This window comes from Gorilla gorilla, chromosome 12, assembly GCF_029281585.2.
Source record: "Gorilla gorilla gorilla isolate KB3781 chromosome 12, NHGRI_mGorGor1-v2.1_pri, whole genome shotgun sequence".
Taxonomy (NCBI): domain Eukaryota; kingdom Metazoa; phylum Chordata; class Mammalia; order Primates; family Hominidae; genus Gorilla; species Gorilla gorilla.
Window position 1 is genome coordinate 25,063,441 of NC_073236.2, and position 20,364 is coordinate 25,083,804.

Here is a 20,364-nt window from a genome sequence, read left to right on the forward strand (position 1 = left end):
GCATAGGCTGGATGGCCGGGACAGTCTGGCCCTCCCTGATTCTGAGGTGTCAAGTTCCCTGGGGATGCCAAGGAACCGGCAAACATCAACCAACCAACTCAGAATCCCAGCCCCGTGCAGATACTATGTGACATCACTCAGAATCCCAGCCCTATGCTGATGTTGTGTGACATCATGCGGAGTCCATGGCCTGTGTGTCAGGAAGCCGACAAAGCCAGAACCCCACAGTGAGGCCAGTGCAAGCTCCATCCAGGCCCAGATGGGTGCAGAGGTTCTTGCCCATGGTGCCCATGGTGCCCATGGCTGAGTTCTCCCCTCTCAGGCCCATGTGGACTCTCCACAGCCTGCTGGGGTGCTGTAGCCTCCATGAGATGCTTATCCAAGCTCAGTCTCTGCACCTTTGAATCAGGAGCCCTCGGAGAGCAACCGGCCCTTCCTTCACGCACCAACTTCCCTGGGATGATCCCAAGCGCTGGACATCACAGCATGGACGACGCCCATCTCAACCTGACCACTGGAGAAGCTGGTCAGCATCCACAGAACCGACAAGGGGGAACTGGGGGGGCCCCACCTGCTCAGCCAGGGACACAGGCAGCCTTCATCCTGCACTACCTGGCCTCCAGGACTCACGGATGAGGACTGGCCCTAAGGACGGTGGACGCTTACCTGTCAAGCCCAGAAAGAGTCCGGCTCTCTGGATCCCAGCCTCGGGAGGGCCCCTGGGGACTAATCCTCAGAGTTAACTCCTCAGTCCTGCTGAGTTTTCCCATAGCTGACTGACATCTGCTCAGGGGTCAGGGGGACCCAGCTCCCCGCTGGGCCCAGGGTTTCTGAGAACTCACCCTGGCTGGCATCCTCCAAGCTCCTTTGGCAGACTGGCCCCTGAATCCTCTGTGGGCCCGAGACACTGGCTGGTTCCCTAGTCAGCGAGCAGCTCCTGCTGGACTCCCCACAGGGGATGGAGCAGGCCACATGGTGAGGCCACACAGGGACAGCGTCAGAATTGCTCATGGTGGGAGCAGCCACAGCGCACCTGCCTAGAACGCCTGGTCTCCTGCCTCTGTGCACTGTGGGCAAGGGGGTGGCTGCCTGCTAAGGGTTAATGGGAAGACAGGACCTGAGCGGTCACTGCCAAACTGGGCGCCCCCCTGCAGCTGCTGGGTGTGGCCATGTTATGAAAAGGACGTCTCATCCCTCAGCTGTTTCGTAAGTTATCTAAAAATCAACCTTCCATTCCAAAAGTGACCTAAAATGATAAGCTCAGTGGGGAGAAACGTTGCCAAATGTTTTCTTATGAAAACCATGATGTCAAAAAAAAAAGGCATAATGTCTTTATAGAGAGTTGGAGCAGCCCAATGGGGCCTCTGGAGCAATCATCTTAAAAGCTTTTCAATATTTTTAGACTTGTATTTGCTATTTGTTTGAGTCACTTTGGAAGCTCAGCATGGCTTTTGGTTTGGGGGTTTTATGAGTTTGTTTAATGCCCACGGTCTAAGTGTTTCCATCCATTAGCTCGGCCACGTCAGGGCCACCGCGGTCTATTAACTCCTCCTGCCAGGCCCTCGGCGGCCCCGTGGCCATGGCAGGTGCTACCCACCCTGGCTCCCTGCCTGTGGCTTTGGAATTTGTGGAGGTGAGCCCTGCACAGCCCAGTTTCCCACTCTCTCCGGGAAGCCACCATCCCTGGCTCTTCTGTCCCCCCGGAGGTCGGGCCCTCATCAGCAGCACTGTGTGGCCTCCTGTCCCTGGAACTCCTGTCCTTGACCCTGTTATGAACGAGGGAAGCATCCTGTGATTCTCTTTGTGGTCTTTGCTGCTGGTTGAAGCATTTTTGGGGGCTCAGGGGTGGGAACTGTGTCCTGGACCATGTCCAGCCTGGGGGCAGGGCAGGGATACACTGCCTGGGAGCCTCTGTGGTTCCAGCAAAGCCACCCAGGCCCCAGCCCTGCCCCACGTTTCCTGGAGGGCACAGGCACTGCCTGTCCTAACCCTGAGAGGTCTGCTCACGGGGTTACCCCACTGTGGTCCTCATTCCTGACATCGAGCCTGAGTCCCTGAGTCACGGAGATGCAACTGGAGATGCTGTGGACCCTCTAAAAGGAATTTCCGTCCCAGCTGTGTCCCTGGGGGTGCCCTGGCCCCGCCTGTGTTGTCCCTGGGCTGCAGAGTTGTCCTCCCAACCCATGACCAGACCCTGAGCATAGTGGAGGCCGCCGTCCCCCCATGCCCCCTGCTGGTTTTGAGGGAACTGTCTTCTTCCTCACACCCCCTTTCTGCCAATGCCTGCCCCAGCCAAGAAGCAGATCCACCTCTGGAATGGGAGGCTGAGTGAGCCATCAGGAGCTGGAGCCAGCTGCACACAGGAGGTGTGTGAGACAGCCAGTGACGTGCAGCTGCAGGAAGACCTAAGCATGGTCCTGGGCTCCCACCTTGGCTCACCACCCTAAAGGTCCTATCCATGGAGCCACGGGGTCGTGCCTGCAGCGAGACCTAGGGGAGTGCTCCGCACTTCCCAAAACCCTAGGCTCCCCCTGCACACGTGGGATTACCTGGAGCCTAGCTGGGGTTGACCCGAGTAGGGGGATTGCCCGGCCACAGCACACAGGCCCCCCAGTTCTTCCAGCTCCAAGAATGGCCTCTCCTCAGACATGCATCCATCAAGCGGGCACAGTGGCTGAGCTCCTTCCAGTCACCTCCTGGACCTCAGGCTGGGCAAAGCTGCCTCTGCACGCCCACTGCTCACAAACCCCCTGAGCCTGTCCCAGGTCCTCCAGCCCCTGTGGATCCCAGGTCCATCTCAACCCACCTCCATGCCTCTGTTTCCCCACCACGTTAAAAATGCCCAGAAATGGGCCTATAGTCAGTAGCCTTTTCCAGTCTCCACCTCCTCCTGACTCACACTGCCCAGCCGGCATCTCTCTAAGGAAATGGGGCTTGCCAAGGCCTTCAGTGATGCCTGCGCTGCAAATGCAGTTGTTGGTTCTCTGCCCTCACTGGGTTTAACCTCCCTCCTGACCCCACATACCACTTCCCTGATTTATTTACTTTTGTCCAAAGTCCTTGTGTTTATCAGGGTTCTCCAGAGAGTCAGATACACACACACACACACACACATACATGTGTACACACACTTGCACACACCAATATACAAATATACATATATGTATACAATGTACAAATAGGCTTTTCATACACACACACACACACACACACACACACTCACACAAGTACACGCACACCCATGCACAGGTATACAATATACATATATATGGGTAAGATGTACAAATAGGCTTTACATATATATGTAAATGTATACATGTCTGTAAATGTATACATGTCTGTAAATGTATACATGTCTATAAATGTATGCATATATGTGAATGTATGCATATATGTATGCATATATGTGAATGTATGCATATATGTATGCATATATGTGAATGTATGCATATATGTATGCATATGTACATGGATATATGTATTTACATATAGATGTAAAGCCTATTAGTACATCTTATACATACATATATATATGATAATTTCTGGGAAAAAGGGGCTGTCTCCCTCTCCGCGTATATCCATATATGGAGAGAAAGAGAGAGATTTTAAGAAATTGACTCATGTGACGGTGGGGACTGGCAAGTCCACAGTCTGCAGGCCAAGCTGGCAGGATGGATAAAGGGTTGATGCTGCTGCCCAAGTCTGAGGCCACCCGGAACCAGTGTTCCCTCCTCCTGGGGCACCCCAGCCTTTTGTCTTAAGCCCCTCAACGGATTGGTGGCAGCCCACCCATGTCATGGGGACTGAACTGCTCCACTCAAAGTCGGCTGATTTAAATGTTTGTCCAAGAAATGCCTTCATTGCGGCCTCTGCGCTGGTGTTGAACCAGGAATCTGGGTCCCACTGCCCAGCGAGTGGACATGGGACACTGCCCATTGCTGACCAGGCCTCGCCACTCCCTCATCCATGCTGCAGCTCCTGTGCTGGCTTTTTCGTGGCTGGCCCCATCCCGCTGCCACACAGCTCCTGAGGGTGGTGTTCCTGTCTTGTCAGCTCTGGCACCCCAGGCTCTCTGGCCATTTTTGGACTCCATGAATGAAGGCCGAGGCAGAAGCACCACCTGAGATGCAGGCTTAGGGATCAGGAGGGACCGTTGTCCACAGGACTGGTCTGGGAAGCTGGACTCCCGGCAGCTCTTCCCCACTGGCATCCAGGCCCGGGGGCAGCATGTGTGATTACAACTCCAACTGGACCCCATGCACACAGGATGTCCGGGCAGCTTGCACTTCCCACACTACTTAATGTGGGCAGGAAGCCACGGCCCCTCAGCCGATGGCTTCTTCATCATCGGGGAATCTTCTCTGTAGCTCCAGCAGCCCACATATGGGCCCAGGAGCCGGTCAACAGTGATCAATGACTTGGCAGTGGCTTTCGTCAGGGTCAGCAGGACACAGACGAGGCGAATGCCATTTGTGCCCTGGGGTTAGGACTTCACAAGTTGTCAATACCTTGGAATCACCCACACAGCTCCACCCTCATCTGGGCGAACTCACAAGCCCCACGCAGGCCGTGCATCTGCCAGGGATGAGGCCCAGGAAGACACCTCAGCCAAACCCTGAGGATCACACAGGGGCAACATCATTACTGGATGGATTCGAATCCAGAGCAGTCTGGGGCAAAACAAGCCTAATTCTGTTTTCCCCCATCATCTGTGCCAGCCTCCCCCCACACCCCTGTGAGGCAGAGCCAGGAGTGCAGCAGAGAACAGGGGTGAGGATGCCAAGGCCCACGCTCGGCCCTCCTACCGGCCCTGCCACTGGCTTTGATCCCCTGGATGTGGAAGGAGCCCCTGAACCGTCTTCATTCACATTCCTGTTTGACTGCCTCTGACTCACCTGTGAACTCTCTGAACAGCACCTGCCCTGAGCTTGAGCTCACAATTGAGAGCCCCTGGGTGCCACGTGCTCTCCCTCGCTAACCACATCACCCTGGGGACAGGGCAGGTGACCAAGGGGGTTCTCCATGTGCAAGTCCAGGCCCCACCCTCACAGCTGCAGGATGCTTATCCATATATCCCTCACTTATTCATTCAACAAACAGCAACTAAGTGCCCTCTTAGGGCCGACAAGGGCTGAGGAGCTGAGCAGCCCTTAAGAAGGATACGGCCGGGTCTCCTGAAACCAAGGGGTGTGCCCCCAAGCAGAGGCCATAAGAGCCATGTCGGCACATCTGTGTTTCAAAGAATTTTCGACAGCAAGGACTGCAGAGGCACAGAACAAACTGAGGGGTGGGAGGCGGAGGAAGCAGAAGACACTCGTTATGGCAGTTGGGGAAAGATTACTCAAAGGAGGGAAGCAGCCGTAAGGAGGTTCCCGGGGGCCGAGCGAAGACCCTGGCAAGAGCTCTCGTTCGTTTGGCCTTTGCTTTCTCTTCCACAAAGCATAGGTGACAACTCCCACCCGGCGGATTATTGAAAGGAGTGAGCAGGGTGGATACGGAAGTCATGCCAGGAGGGTCTTCCGTCAAGTATAAAGGAGAAGACGGTGATTATTTTGGGTAATGGAGCCATTTTTCTCACCACTGCTCCATCTGCCAGCTGACAGACCACAAATGGGGACTGGCCCGCGGGGTCACTGGGGTCCCCACCCACTGCACGACACTCACAGAAAGTGGAGGAAGCCCCGGAGGATGGCAGGCGTGGAAGTGGAAGCTGTAGACCCAGCAGCATCCTACAGGACAGTGAAGGGGCCTTGGCCCAACCTTGTCTGACCCATGTGGATGCTGAAGTCTAGGAGGGGAAGGGACACAGTGCTCCAAGCAGCCCAGCAGCAAAGCAGGACAATGGCTCTGCTCTGCCAACCCCCAGGCCAGCATTTGTCCCCTCAGTGACCCAGAGGAGAGCGTCAGCCATCAGGGACATCCTGGAGCTCCCATTGGTCCTGGGGGCCGCACCTCCCATGGAAAGCTCAGGGCTGATTTGTGCACAGGGCTGGGAAACACAGCAGCAAGTACTGGGGGGCCCCATGGGGGAGGTGCAGAGGACTTTTCGGGGCAGGCAGGTGGGAAGGGGCCTTGAGGGGTGCAGAGGAGCCCACTGGTCTGAGGACACTGGGGGCAGGATGGGGCTGAGGACACCCTGGCCCTGTGAAAGCCGAGTGTGACAGTTCTGCTTGCTCCATGGTGGCGCAACTCCACGCTGTACATGTGGCATGAGGCAAGGGTGGTAAGGCAGGAAGTGGGCAGAGGCTTTGTGATGAGTTAACCGGCTGGGTGTTACCCTATGGAGTGGGAGAGCCATGGTGCCTCCAGGCAGCCAGAAGCATCCTCCGGCGCCTGCCACAGAAGGAACTGGAATTGCTAGAGGACAGGGTGGACGCTGCCGTGTGGGAGGCATGCTGTGGGGATGATGCACCATCCTGTTTGTTTGCACCAAGTTATTTATCTCCTGCACCCCATGGGGCCGTGGTCCCTGCCGAGCCTTCATGTCTGCTTCCCTTATTTGGGTTTTCTGCCCCCTCCATTTCTCACTTCGCTTTTCCTCCTTATCCCTTTGCAGTCTTGCTTTTGGGGGCATTGCTCAGCCAGTAATTTGGGGGACACCTCATGGAGTCCTAGCATGGAGCCGTCAGAGCCTGGTTAGGATTCTCCATGGTGAGGGGCTCAGGGAGACACAGGAGCATTCCGGCGCCCTTTCTTTGTGCACATCGGCAAGTGTCTGCAGTGAGAGGCATGTGTCCCATCTCGAATGCCAACAATGTGGCACCGACACCCCACTTGATGGGACCGAGCCACAGCTGGCCAGGTCAACCACCATGGACGTGCCAGAGGCATCCGAGACCCAGCTCTTGCCCAGCTGTTCCACTGCCAACTCCAACGTTAGCAAAGCAGCTCTCCCTTGCTTTGTCTTCTACAGCAGAGAACAGATTAAAAGAAGAGAAGCTGCAGGCAGAGAAACGCCCCTTGGAGCCAATGCCCCAAAGGATCTCTTTGAAAAAAGGATTGCTCAGGTCAGCGTTAGTTCCTGGCATCAAGCAACAAAATCAGAGATGCTAAGAGTTCTCAGATTCACTCCAAGTGAAGACTCAAAGCTGGATTTATAAATTCCCTCAGAGCTGCTGTGCAGAGGTGGAGGGCCAGTTTCAGGATGAGGAAGCCCTCCTGGAAGCACCATCCTCCGCTAACAGCCTCCAACCTCTGTCCCCAGGGAGAGGCGCGTCCCCAGCGAGTCGCATCAGACACGTCCCACCGTGGACGTGTTTGCCCCGAGTCACCTCACTTCTCTGCTCACGGTGCACAGTGCTTTCGTTGCATTCTTGGTTAGAACACCCAGGGGAATCCCAGCTTTTCCTCAAACGGAGAGGCAGGGCACCCAGAGATAACTCTGATTAAGGTGGGTTCTTCCCAGAGGAGCAGAGGGTGAGGAGCAGTCTCTAGGCTCTAGGACTCCCTTGTCACCAGAAAACTTGGATGGCTTCTGCACTGAACAAAGCCTCTTTGAATGCTATGGACTGAATTCTGTCTCCCCAAATTCACTTGTTGAAGCCGAATCCCAGTGTGTCTGTATCCACAGACGGTGCCTCTGGGAGGCACCCATCCACCCATCCATTCACCCATCCATCCACTTATTGCCCATCCATCTTTCCACCATTCGTCCACCCACCATTGATCTATCCATGATCCACCCATCCATCCATTCACCATCCATCCATCCATCTACCATTCATCTATCCATCCATCCGTTCATCTACCTATTCATCCATCATTTTACTCACTCACCCATCCATCCACTCATCATCTGTCCACTCAGCCTTCCATCCATCCACCATCCACCATTCCATCTATTCATCTATCTGCCATTTATCCATGCATTCATCCTTTCACTATCCACCCACCCATCCATCCTTCTCTTCTCTAAGCTTCTCTGTGTAGCCATGCTTGCTGGGCTCAAGGGACTCTTAGTTCAGTGTGGGGAGTGGTCAGGAAAACAATGAACAGCATTGCTGAGCACTGTGAGACACAGTAAACAGGTCCTGGAGGACCCTTGGACTCTCTGAAGCAGATAGCAGAGCTTTCCCAGGGTCAAAGGCAGGTCCAGGATTTTGCAGTGAGCAAAGTGTGGCCACACACAGAGTCATGAGCTGGGAGCAGCTGATTCCCCAAGGCTGGGGGATACAAGGTTGGGCCAGGGTTGAGGGATCACATGGTGGTCCCAGTCCAGCCTCTGCCCTGGCCAGGTGGTTTGTGAGTGTCTCTGCGCTGTGCTTCGTGTGTCTACACCTCTTTGTCAGGAGAGGCTTCCATGCTATTCTAACAGTTGTCGAGGGTGAGGAAGAGCCTGGATCACTCAGGGCTGAGTAGAAAGTAACCATCTTTGAGCCTTGTTTGGAAACATGTCCACTGGTCCTAGGTTCCATTCTTTGACTCAAGGAGTTGAATTTTTATGACCATGACCCAGTGTTTCTGTGACATTCCCTGGGAGTCTTCTTCTCACAGAGGTGAGATTGTGTGTTATTGAGGGTTCCCCAGAGAAGCAGAATCAACAACACGTGTGCATAGGTGTGTGTGTGTGTGTGTGCATTTGTGTGTGTGTGTGTGCGTGTGCACTCACATGTGTGGGGGAAAGAGATTTGTTCACATGGAAACCCAGGGAGACGCACATTTGGGGTCCCAAGGCTTTGCTGGCAGAATTCCTTCTTTCTCAGGGAGGTCTGTCTTTTCCTCTAAATCCTTCAACTGATTGGGCAAGGCCCACCCACATTAAGGAGGTCATCTGCTTTACCCAGTCCATGGATTTAAGAGTTAACCATACACAACAAACCTTCACAGAAATATCCAAAGTAATGTTTGACTGAATACATGGGCCCTGTGTCCATCACTGTCTGGTATGGGTCGTCAGTGGAGCTCGGATGGTTGGAAGGTGACTCTCACGATATGGTGTGCAAAGGACAGGTTCTTGGAAGCCTCAGGGCTGAGCAGTGGAGTCAGCTGTCCCTGGCTGTGGGTGGAAGAGGGAGGAGCCCAGGGTAACTGGGAGGCTGGTTCTGGCTTGTCCTCTCACACAGGGCAGCTCCTCCAGCCTCAGCCATGACCCCAGCCACACCCTCCGATGTGGCCCCAGGCCAGTCACAGAAGTTCTGTGTGTCCTTATGTGCAGTCAGTGAGGATGACACCAGCCACACGGGAGGGTTTGGAAAGGGCAGCCATCATGCTCACTCTGGCCATCATGTGATGATCACGATGACTGCTATGAATGGCATCACCGCTGCAGTGTAATCATCATGATCATGGCTGCCACTGTCAGATGCCACCTGGCCAGCCTAAAGCAGATGCTGTCACTGCAGCTGTGACTACCAGTGCTGCTACTGCGACTGCAACTCTGTACACAGTGGGTGTGTGGACATACATGCATGTACACATGCACGGGAATACTATTCAGTCTTAAAACAGAAGGAAACCCTGGCATTTGAGAGAACATGAATAATCTGGAGGATGTTAAGATAAAGCAAAATAAGCCAGACACAGAAAGAAAAATGTTGCATGATTTCACTTATTGAGGAATTAATAAAAGTCAGGTTCCTAGAAGCAGAGAAGAGAACGGCTGTTCCCAGGGGCTGGAGGTGGGAAAAAGGGAAATATGGTTTGAAGGGTGCAACATTTTGGTTATTCAGCATGAACACAATATGGGGTTCTAAGGGACAGCAGCGTGGCCATAGCTGATAATAATGTATTGGACACTTGAAATGTGCCAAGCATAGATGCCTAGCATCCCCCACACAGCTGTGAAAGAGCTCTGGAGGTGACGAGAGTGTGACTCAGCCTGGTGGTGGCAGTCGCTACACAATGTGTGCATATACCAAAAATCACATTGTATACCTTAAATATACATTTTTTATTGGTCTATTATAATCAAGTGGAGAGCAAATTAAAAATGATGATACACCCTGTTTTAGTCTGTTCTCATGCCACTAATAAAGACATACCTGAGATCGAGTAATTTATGAAGGAAAGAGGTTTCATGGACTCACAGTTCCACATGTCTGGGGAGGCCTCACAATCATGGCAGAAGGCGAAGGAGGAGCAAAGGCACGTCTTACATGGTGGCAGGCAAGAGAGCCGTGCAGGGGCTCTCATGATCTCTGATCACCATCAGATCTCGTGAGACTTATTCACTATCATGAGAACAGCATGGGAAAACCTGTTCCTGTGATTCACTCACCTCCCACTGGGTCCCTCCAAACCCTTTCCCATGATTCACTCACCTCCCTCCAGGTCCCTCCAAACCCCTTCCCATGATTCACTCACCTCCGTCCAGGTCCCTCCAAACCCCTTCCTGTGATTCACTAACCTCCCACTTGGTCCCTCCAAACCCATTCCCATGATTCACCCTCCTCCCACTTGGTCCCTCCAAATCCCTTCCCGTGATTCACTCACCTCCCTCCAGGTCCCTCCAAACCTGTTCCTGTGATTCACTCACCTTCCACTGGGTCCCTCCAAACCTGTTCCTGTGATTCACTCACCTCCCACCAGGTCCCTCCCACAACACGTGGGGATTATGGGAGCTACAACCCAAGATGAGATTTGGGTGGGGACACAGCCACACCATATCATACCTCTTTGAGTTCTGAGATCCTGTGCATTGACCTCAGACCCAAGCTTCTCCCCGCATGACAGGTACCTGCAACCACAGCTGCCCAGAGACCTGGGTTCTTCCCAAGCAGCCTCACATGTGAGATTCTCCAGCTCCCAGCCCTTTGTTTAACCATGGGATATTGGCTCAGGGCTGAGCATCATGGGGAATGGCCAGCACACGGATGATGGAGCAAGCCCTCTGTTTCCTGCTGCTCTGGAGGCACTCCTCAGACACTCAGTGGCTCCTTCCAGCCATGCAAAGCCATGCATCCTACAGGACGCATCAAGGGACGAGGTTCTAAGGATGCTGACGGGGCTGCTGTGGCCTGTGGACAGGACTTACCAAGGAAATATGTGAGTCATGGAGATAATGAGGTGCATCCTTCAGTAGAAATCAGAACTTCTACCCAGTGGCATTTATCAGAAATCAAAGACATCTAGGTTGACTCAGCACAGCATAATGTGCTGGAGTCAGAGAGGGGAAAACATAAGAAGCTGTCAGGGCCTACAGGGCTGGGCAGAAAGCAAAGAGACGGTCTCAATTAAATTCTTCAAATTAGGTCACTACCTGATTCTCACATTAACAAGAACAAAGGTGGGCACCTCAAACCATCAGAGTTACATCATCCTTGGGATGTCACGGATGTGGAGGGAATGTAGCTACAGTACCAGGTGTGTCTCCTGGAAGAATCTTCCAATCTGGTTATCAATCAAAACAGAATGATGCTGCCGTCATTCATCAATCCATGGATTTCTGATTGTCCAGCCCCTGGGTCTCGAGCTTGGACTCTGGGAAGAGCAGATGCAGGCAGTGGGAGCCGGGCCTGGTGCTACGGCGGAGCTCTCTCATTCACAGGCTTGTTTAAGGCTTGGTTTGGGGTGTCCAGGTGGGGCCTCTGATGCCTGTGTGACTCATGGGTACACGTTCCCCAGAAGGCCTGTCCTCTACGAAGTCATTTCTGTGTGCCCTCCCTCCATCAGAGCTCACCAGTGCATCTGCAGTCTGTGTTACATGAGGGAGTTGTGAACAAAACATGGTCAAAGTGATATGAAAAGGATAAAAACGAGGGCATCCCTGTGCTTGGATAAAGTGACATTTCCAGACAACCATAAGTTAGAGGATCCCACCTCATCTTCAAGATACCGTGAACTACAGAGGCCTCCCTGAGGGCAGAGATAAGGCCCATCTCAGCAGGGGCTGGGGGAGTGTGAAGTTTTCAGTGAGAAGCAGTCTGTGTCTTGGAAGCCCTTGAGTAAATGCTGCTCTAGAGTGAAGAAGTTTAGGAAGACTGTGGTGGGTTGGATTGAAGTTGGAGATCTTGGAATTGAGCTCTTTACAAAATACGTTTTCCTCTCTGTCCAGTGTAAGGGTCTAAAGCAGGCAGGCAGAGCAGAAGCAGTGAGTGCCAGGATCGCAGCCAATTGATGCCAGTCCTGCCCACCACAGCGAGGGCTCCTTGGAGAAGCAGCTGAGTCCAGGGCTTAGGCCAGAAGAAGAGCAAGGTGAGCCGAAGTGCTCGGTTCCCGAAGGCAGAGAATTGTCCAAGGACAGGTGGGCCCTATCCACATGGCACAGGAGCCGGCCTGAGGGAGGTGCTCACTGGCCAAATTTGGCCCATTTTGAACAAAAAAATATGACAGCAATGGGTTAGATCACATGAGAATGTACCCGAGTGTAGTGTAATAAAAATGGGAACTTTTTTTTGAGACAGACTGTCGCTGTCACCAGGCTGGAATGCAATGGCACGATCTCAGCTCACTGCAACCTCTGCCTTCCGAGTTCAAGCGATTCTCCTGCCTCAGCCTCCTGAGCAGCTGAGATTACAGAAGCCCACCACCACACCTGGCTAATTTTTGTATTTTTAATAGAGATGGGGTTTCACCATGTTGGCCAGGGTGGTCTCGAACTCCTGACCTCAAGTGATCCACCTGCCTTGGCCTCCCAAAGTGCTGGGATTACAGGCATGAGCCACCATGCCCGGCCAAACTGGGAACATTTTTAAAAGGTAAGAAAGCAATAAGAGAGGAAACTAGAAAAGAAGGAAGGAAGGGAGAGAGGGAGGGAGGCAGAGAAGGATGAAGGGAGCGAGGCAGAGAAGGAGACAGGAAGGGAGAAAAAGATCTTCCCTTCAGAAGAACACCAGTTAATTCATGCACGATGCAGTGGCACTGCAGTCACACATGTGAGCCTCTGAGGGAGAGTCAAGCTGTGCACGGATCATCAGGGGCTGCTGCAGACCCCAGGTGAGAAGTGGCAGAAAGGAGGTCATTCCCCTGGACTCCGGTGTCACCCTACAGATGAGTCATAATTACAAAGGGAAAAGAGACCTCTCCAGGGGGAAGACATCATGGTCACTGCTGGGCCTGAGGCTCTGCCACTTCCCTGTGCTGTGGGACAACCTGTCCGGACTGCCGCAGATGCCAGGAAGTCAGAAGTGAACACACCACTCTGCAGAATTCCTACCAGGAGCTGCTTAACCACATCGACCCATTCGGAAATAATCAGACAATTCCTGAGTGAGGCCCATCCTATAGACCACTGATGGGGGACCCTAGAGAGACGTGAGAACCTACGGCCACCCATGGCTGCCCTTGGCCACCCACGAGCTTTGATGAATCCTGGGTTAAAAGGGCAATGATCGACCATCAGCTACACTCCTGGGACCACAGGGTAATCTGAGTATGGACCTCAGACTCTGCAGATGCGGGAGGGGCCGGACCCATGAGCTCGTGGAGCAGGCTGGCAAAGCCCCCACTCCGGGACCTCCCAACTCTTCAGTCCCTTGAATATGTCAGTGGATTGTGCATTTCCCGGAAGTTTGCATCAACACATAGTCCCGGCTCCGTCTGGGAACGACGAAAGCACGCCGAACTCAGGGAGAAGGAAAAGCAGGGCTCCCTCCCTCCGAGCAGCATGGTATCCACCCCGAGAGGGAGAGAGTGAGGTCAGGTGGAGAAGGGATTGCAGGGCTCCCTCCGAGCAGAGTGCTACCCACCCTGACAAGGACAGTGAAGTCAGGTGGGGCGGGATTACTGTTTCTGTGGCAGGACCCTGTGTGGTCTCATTCCCCCATGGTGAGAGCACAGCCATCTGTGTCCACTCGCCCTGTTCAAGTCCCAGGGTCCGTGCTGCCCTGGCAGCTGAAGGAGGCCTCACTAACATAGATGGCCCAGAGGCATGAGGGCTCCACCCAGGTTCTGGGCATGAGGCTTCCCGGCGGAGTCCCCCACGTCCCACCTCACAGGAAGGGCAGGGAGAAGCCCTGGAGCCCCAACCTCCCATCATCTCCTGCTGACATTCACTCCATGAAGTATGTCAGGAGCTGAAGAGCTTGGCCATGAGGTCCACATGACAAGCCTTCTCCATTTCACGTTGACTCAATTCCAAGTGCAGTAAAGCCAGGGGAACCTTCTATTATCCACTAGTATGTGGGCCCCCCTTGGACAGTCTGGCCTTACCAACACCGGCTCAGTCAGCGTGGGAACAGGGGTACCCACGACTTGGGGTTCACCATCCATTGCCAGGAACACCTGGGTCTGATGACGATCATGATTTGATAGGAGACCACTCTCCCCAGCTCCAGGTCCCTCTCTGGTGTTCTGGTGGCTCCTGTTTCTGTCAATGAATGATGAAAGAGACCCTGCCTGCAGCTGCCTTGCCTGTGGTTGCAGCAGCCAACCCAGGTGCAAGGGGAGACACATGGGTCCCCTGAGGTGGCGTAACAGCCGAGTTATCCACAGTCATTCATCCTGCAGGATGTTGGGTGCCTTCCGTGAGCCCGGAGCTGCAGGTCAAACGTGCAGTGACTGCCTAGCTGCTTCCGGGAATTCGCCTGGAGCAGTGCTGGGGCTGTCCAGGCCCATCCTTTACCCTGCCCTGGGCTCAGGCTCCATGGGAACCTCGTGACCTGAGCTAGGACTTGTCTTTGCGTTGAGTGGAGGGAAAGCCGCAGGAGCCCGGCTCCCCTGAACACCCCTCCCTGTTGTTCAGGGAAACAGGTATGCTTGGCCACAGATGTTCTGCTTCTCTGGGGCTCAGAGTGTGAGCCAGGCCCCTCTCCTAGAGGAGGCCCCAGCTGGCTGGGAAGATAAGAGGTGTGCAGGGGGCACGGCAGAGGCAGATTGTGAGCACCAATGGTGCCGCCACTCGGCACGGCGGGGGCTGAGGGCATCGGGTGTGGCCGACTCCCCAGACAGCCCAGAACGATTCTGACTTGAAGAAAGTACAAGGTCTTTTTCTTCTCAAACCTGGGCTCTAATATGCTGAGATTGGTTCTTTTAATTTATCTTTTCAGCCCTGGCAGTAAAGCAAGCTTCTCATCTGCATTTAGCAGATTAAAGGAGAGCTCTGAGCTGTGGCCTTGCCCAGGCTGTGGACAGGTTCTCCAGGAGGGGCTCGATGTCAGCCTCACATAGGCAGAGTGGGGTGTGGTTACAGGTGGGCCATGGTCCTCCCTGGGAGACACCAACGAGCATGCACAGGGGCAGGTGCTGGGAAGAGCAGGCTGCTCACCCTCAAGTGTGGACGGATGGATGGTGCCTGCCCTGTGGTCCTGGAGATAAGGACAGGCGACCCAGAATACAGACATCTTCCTTTGCCTTTATTGAAAAAGGAATAGAATCAAACCAAACTGTCAAGCCGCGCCAGCAGACCTTGCAGCTATCACCGATGCACCCAGGTCTAACTTGCAAATGAAGCCAGAATGCTGCTTACACACAGGCACACACAGAGAGCATGGACAAAGAAGAGCAGAGGCTGTGTGTTCTCCACGCTGGTGGTCCCGTGCTACCCACTGCTTATCTTGCTGTATTTGGTCCAGGCGTCCCCTGGTACATACCTTCGGTCCAGGCATCCCCTGGCTCATAGCTCGGTAATGAGCTCGGTAATGAGTTAATGATACGGCATTATAAATAGCACATTAACTTGACGCCATGTCTTGCAACTGTGTACACCAAAGAAATGTCAGGGCAGAGTCCAGCCCAGAGGCCATCTGTCCGGTCACAGGCACTGGTGCCATCTCTGCAGCCAACCCCTTCCCTGCCCAGGCTGGAAATTAGGCAGCTGCACCTGTTGCCTTGTGAACACGTCCCCCAAGAACCCTGCTGTCCGAGCCAGAGAGGCCAGACCTTGGGAAACGCAGCTTCCTCCAAGCATCCTTCTTGACAGTATTAGTAGGGTGCGCTCCACGGATAACACTTGCCCAGCCTCTCTGTAAATTTACACTTCTTCCTGTTGTATCAATGCAAAATGATTTTTCCCAGGACACATTCCCCCGGGGATAGAAGAAGAGACTTAGAGCAGGTGGACTTTCCAGGACTGTAGACACTCCAGCCCTGTAGCCTCCTCCTCTTCCCCAGCTGTTGGACTGTCTGCTAGAGAGGCTGGGGGTCCTTCATGTGCTCAGGACTCCCCTTGGCTGGCACTGGGGCTGCCTCTTTCTCTGCTGAGTTCTGTCTCCCTGGGATGGAGCTCAGGCTTTCCCGGTGAGGACTGTGGTGACACCTCTTTTGCACTGCGCACAAGCCCTGAGAAAGAGGCATAGGAAGGATGGACAGAGTGGCCGGTCCAGAGCCGCCCACCTCCTCCAGGGGATCCCAGCGGTCATCCTGGGTGTCTGGACGCTCGTCCTTGTGTGTCTGGTCCATCTCTTCCCAGCGGCCATCCTGAGTGTCTGGATGCTTGTCCTGTGTGCCTGGCCCCTCTCCTCTAACCTCCGTCCAGGTCTGCAGTGCAGTGATACAGAGGTGGCACCTGTGAGCCCAGTCCCAACAAACTAGAAGGTGGAACAGGATGAAAGAGAAGGGCCCTCTGGTCACTTCTGTCCCCTGAAGCACCTGCTGCCACTGCCCTGTGAGCAGAGCTGTGGATGCTGAGCAGCTGTGGGGCGGGATGGGTGGAGCTGTCACATTCTAAACATGGGCACTCCACAAAGGTCACAGTAGCCCAGGCCTGCCCACACCCACACAGGAAGTGCCCCAAAGGGTTTGTAACTCAAGGTTCCAAGAAATGGAGACAGGGCCGGGAGTGGTGGCTCACACCTGTAATCCCAGCACTTTGGGAGGCCGAGGTGGGCGGATCACAAGGTCAGGAGATCGAGACCTTCCTGGCTAACATGGTGAACCCTGTCTCTACTAAAAATACAAAAAAATTAGCCAGGCGTGGTGGCAGGTGCCTGTAGTCCCAGCTACTTGGGAGGCTGAGGCAGGAGAATGGTGTGAGCCCAGGAGACGGAGCTTGCAGTGAGCTGAGATCTTGCCACTGCACTCCAGCCCAGGCAACAGAGCAAGACCCCATCTCAAAAAAAAAAAAAAAAAGAAAAAAAAAAAAGACAGATCCAGGCCTGGGTCCCTTCACTGAAATAAAAAAAACACATGGAAATGAGTGCACAGGAGCCCAGAGACAGATCTGTGAGAATGAGGCGAGGGTGATGGGCGAGGGTGCTTGTCCTCCTCGCTCCGCCTCTCGCTGGAGACTGGAAAACAGGTGAGGGTGAAATTCAGGCACTCACTCAGTCAACAGCCTCCAAAAACAGCCTCCCTCACCTTGCTTGTTCTAAAGGAAATCCCGTGAATTCAGTCCCCAAAGGACCTTTGATTTTATAGGGAGGGAGGGCAGGGTACGGAGGGACCCCTCCTTCCTCTCAGCCTCCCAGCCTTCCTGAGGTTCCCTCCATTCCTTCAACCCAGATGTTCATTTGTGCTTGACTTTTTGCTTTGTGCTGTGTTTCTGAAACTATTCTAAGCCCATCCTCCCGTTCACTCCTCTAAAGTTAATGTCCCAGCCAAGAAGCCTCAAAGCGGGGTGTCCTGGTGTGTAGTGGACATGGCCAAGTTTGGACTCCAGGGGAAAAGAAGCCGACCTTGAGTGGCAAAGACACAGGGTGGGCAGGGGCCTCACGAGCAGGCAGGGGATAGATCAGGGTGGGCGGGGGCCTCACGTGTATGCAGGTGATAGAACCCACTGTCCGTGTTCCACCACAGGGACAGAGAATCGAGAGCCAGGGGCCTCAGTCTGAGCAGAGCCTGGGTGGCAGAGAGGGACTGAGGCCTGGAGGAGGCCCTGCCGCTCAGCGTGGAAGGCAAGAGTGAGCCATGGGATATGATGGGGAGCAGGGCTGTGACTGGAGAGTGTTGCTGGGACATCATGCTGCTGTAGGTGGGGTCGTAGCTGAGACTCTGAAGTGGATGAGGGTGGGGTGGCCTTGGGAAGGTGCTCAGAGAGAGGGGAGGGCTCAGCCGGGAACCGTGAGCCGCCGTGGCATCCGGGCAACCTCCCTTGTCTGGGGGTGGCAGTGAGGCTTCGGCTGCGCAGAGTGCTTTGGCAAGTGCTGCCCTGCTCACTCCTCCCGAGACTGAGCCTCCGATTGCCCTGCCAGTGTGGTCTCTGTGTGAGGAGAAGGGTCACAGAGGGGCCCCAGGAGAGAACAACAGCCAGAGTGCTGGATCCCGCAGCCCCCAGTGCGAGGTCACACAGGGGGTCAGGCTGGGCCATGCTGGTGGAGCTTCTGACGGTGAGAAGGATGCACACCCAAAGCCATGCTCTGGAAACTGGTGCTCCAGTCACCGTCAGCAAACAGGCTGCAGGCCTGGCGTCTGGGACTCGTAATCAAGATTGTGGCACCGGGGCAGCCTTGCTGGGTGCAACCTTGGTCAAGAAGCCGCCTTCCCAGACTGTGGTTTGTGTCCCACTGGGAACGCCGGCCCCAGCTCTCCCAGGCCCCCGGGCAGCGATGCCCACCCCACATGGAGGTTGGCAGGTGGCCCCTGGACCAGGTCTATGTGAGAATCTCATCTCAGGAGGACTGCTGGGCTTCAGGAGACAGAAAGCAGTCACTCAGGAAGACTGGCAGAGCCCTGGGGGAGGATGCGTGGAGCCGGGGGTCCTGCAAGGCACAGAGCTGGAGGAGCAGTGAGCGAGGACCCTGCTGGCTCCACAGTGGAGGGCATAGCTGGGGCCCAGTGACCGAGGGGACCAGAGAGGACCCTGCCAGCTCCACAGAGGAGGGCATAGCTGGGGCCCGGTGACTGAGGGGAGCAGAGAGGACCCTGCCAGCTCCACAGAGGAGGACGTAGCTGGGGCCCGGTGACCGAGGAGACAAGAGAGGACCCTGCCGGCTCCACAGAGGAGGGCATAGCTGGGGCTCAGTGACCAAGGTGACCAGAGAGGACCCTGCCGGCTCCACAGAGGAGGACGTAGCTGGGGCCCAGTTACCGATGGGACCAGAGCAGCACAGCGTCCAGGACCTGAGACCCAACTGGCTGTGGTCCTGACAAAGAGGGAAGGGGCTGGAGAGTTTTGAGTAGAGGGCCACATCATTGCTTTATGTAAAGGATTCCTGCCCAGCACAGTGGCTCGCACCTGTAATCCCAGTGCTTTGGGAGGCCGAGTTGGGAGGATGGCTTGAGCCCAGGAGTTTGAGACTGACCTGGGCAACACAGCAAGTCTCTGTCTCTGCAAAGAATAAAATAAAAATTAGCCAAGCGTGGTGGTGCACGTCTGTCATCCCAGTTACTTGGGAGGCTGAGGTGGGAGGATCCCTTGGGCCTGGGAGGTGGAGGCTGCAGTGATCTACATTGTGCCACTGCACTCTAGCCTGGGCAACAGAGTAAGACTCTGTCTCAATAAACAAACAAACAAATAAATAAAGGCTCACTGTGGCTTCCACAGGACACAGTGAGAGAGTGAAGAGGCTCTGGATGCTCATGGTGAGGACCGGTGATAGGGCCACCCCACCCTGGAGTAGAGAACTGGGGAGGACCCGGTGGCCTGAAGCTTCACAGTGAGTGGAAATTACCTGCAGGTTAGAAATGCATTAACTTTACACTCAGCGACTTTTACTACGCAAATCAAGAAACCTAGTTTTATTTACCTTTTTCCCCGAGAGCAACAGTAAAGAGCATCCCACTCGCCCTGGAGAACTGGGGGAGTATCACCCATGCTGATCCCCCCCAGACACCCTCAGCCTCAGTCCACACGCCTGTGGCTTGGCAGGTTCGCCATCGCTGTGCCCAAGCAAAGTCGGCGTCTAGCTTTTCACTCGTTCAGTCTCGAGCACTGCCTGTGTGGCCACACAGCCCTTCAAGTGCTCCTCTGCCATGCCTGAAGAATAATTATTCTGGAAGCCTCCAGAAGCTCACCACTTTGAAACAGAAACCCCAGCACTGCCAGGACTCCCTGTGATCCATGGCGGTGCTGAGTGCGGACAGCAGGATGCAGCAGGAGTGCTTGGGTGATTAGTGGAAGTGAGCAGGTTCTGGTTCCAGCAGGATCCCCAAGAAGGCGCTGGGAGCTGGCAGGCTACTTTCAGGAGTGTGGGGAGATGCGCCAGCGGGAAGCCGGCCCAGCTCCAGCTCTTCCTAACAAGGCTGCCTCCCTGCCGCCTGCGTCACGATTCTCCAGTACAACATTAATCACCCGGCTCCCAGCCGTGTTTCTGCAGAAGGAGCTCTTTCTAATTGAGCTGCTCGAGCCAGGAGGAGCCATGCGTAGAACAGGTGGAACTGCGTGCTTACTCTGCTATTCCCTTCTCCATCCTGTATTAGGCCAATTTCCTTTATCATTAAATAAAAACACAAAACAAAGACAAATGAGAGAAGGTGGTCTCTCATTGATCACCCAGACCCAGCCTCCCTGTGTCAGCCCTCCCCGGGCAGAAGTGCTCCTGGAGGAGCTGCAACAGAGATAACAATTTGGGAAAATCCGCCTTCACATCACGTCAGGAGCAAGGGGCATCG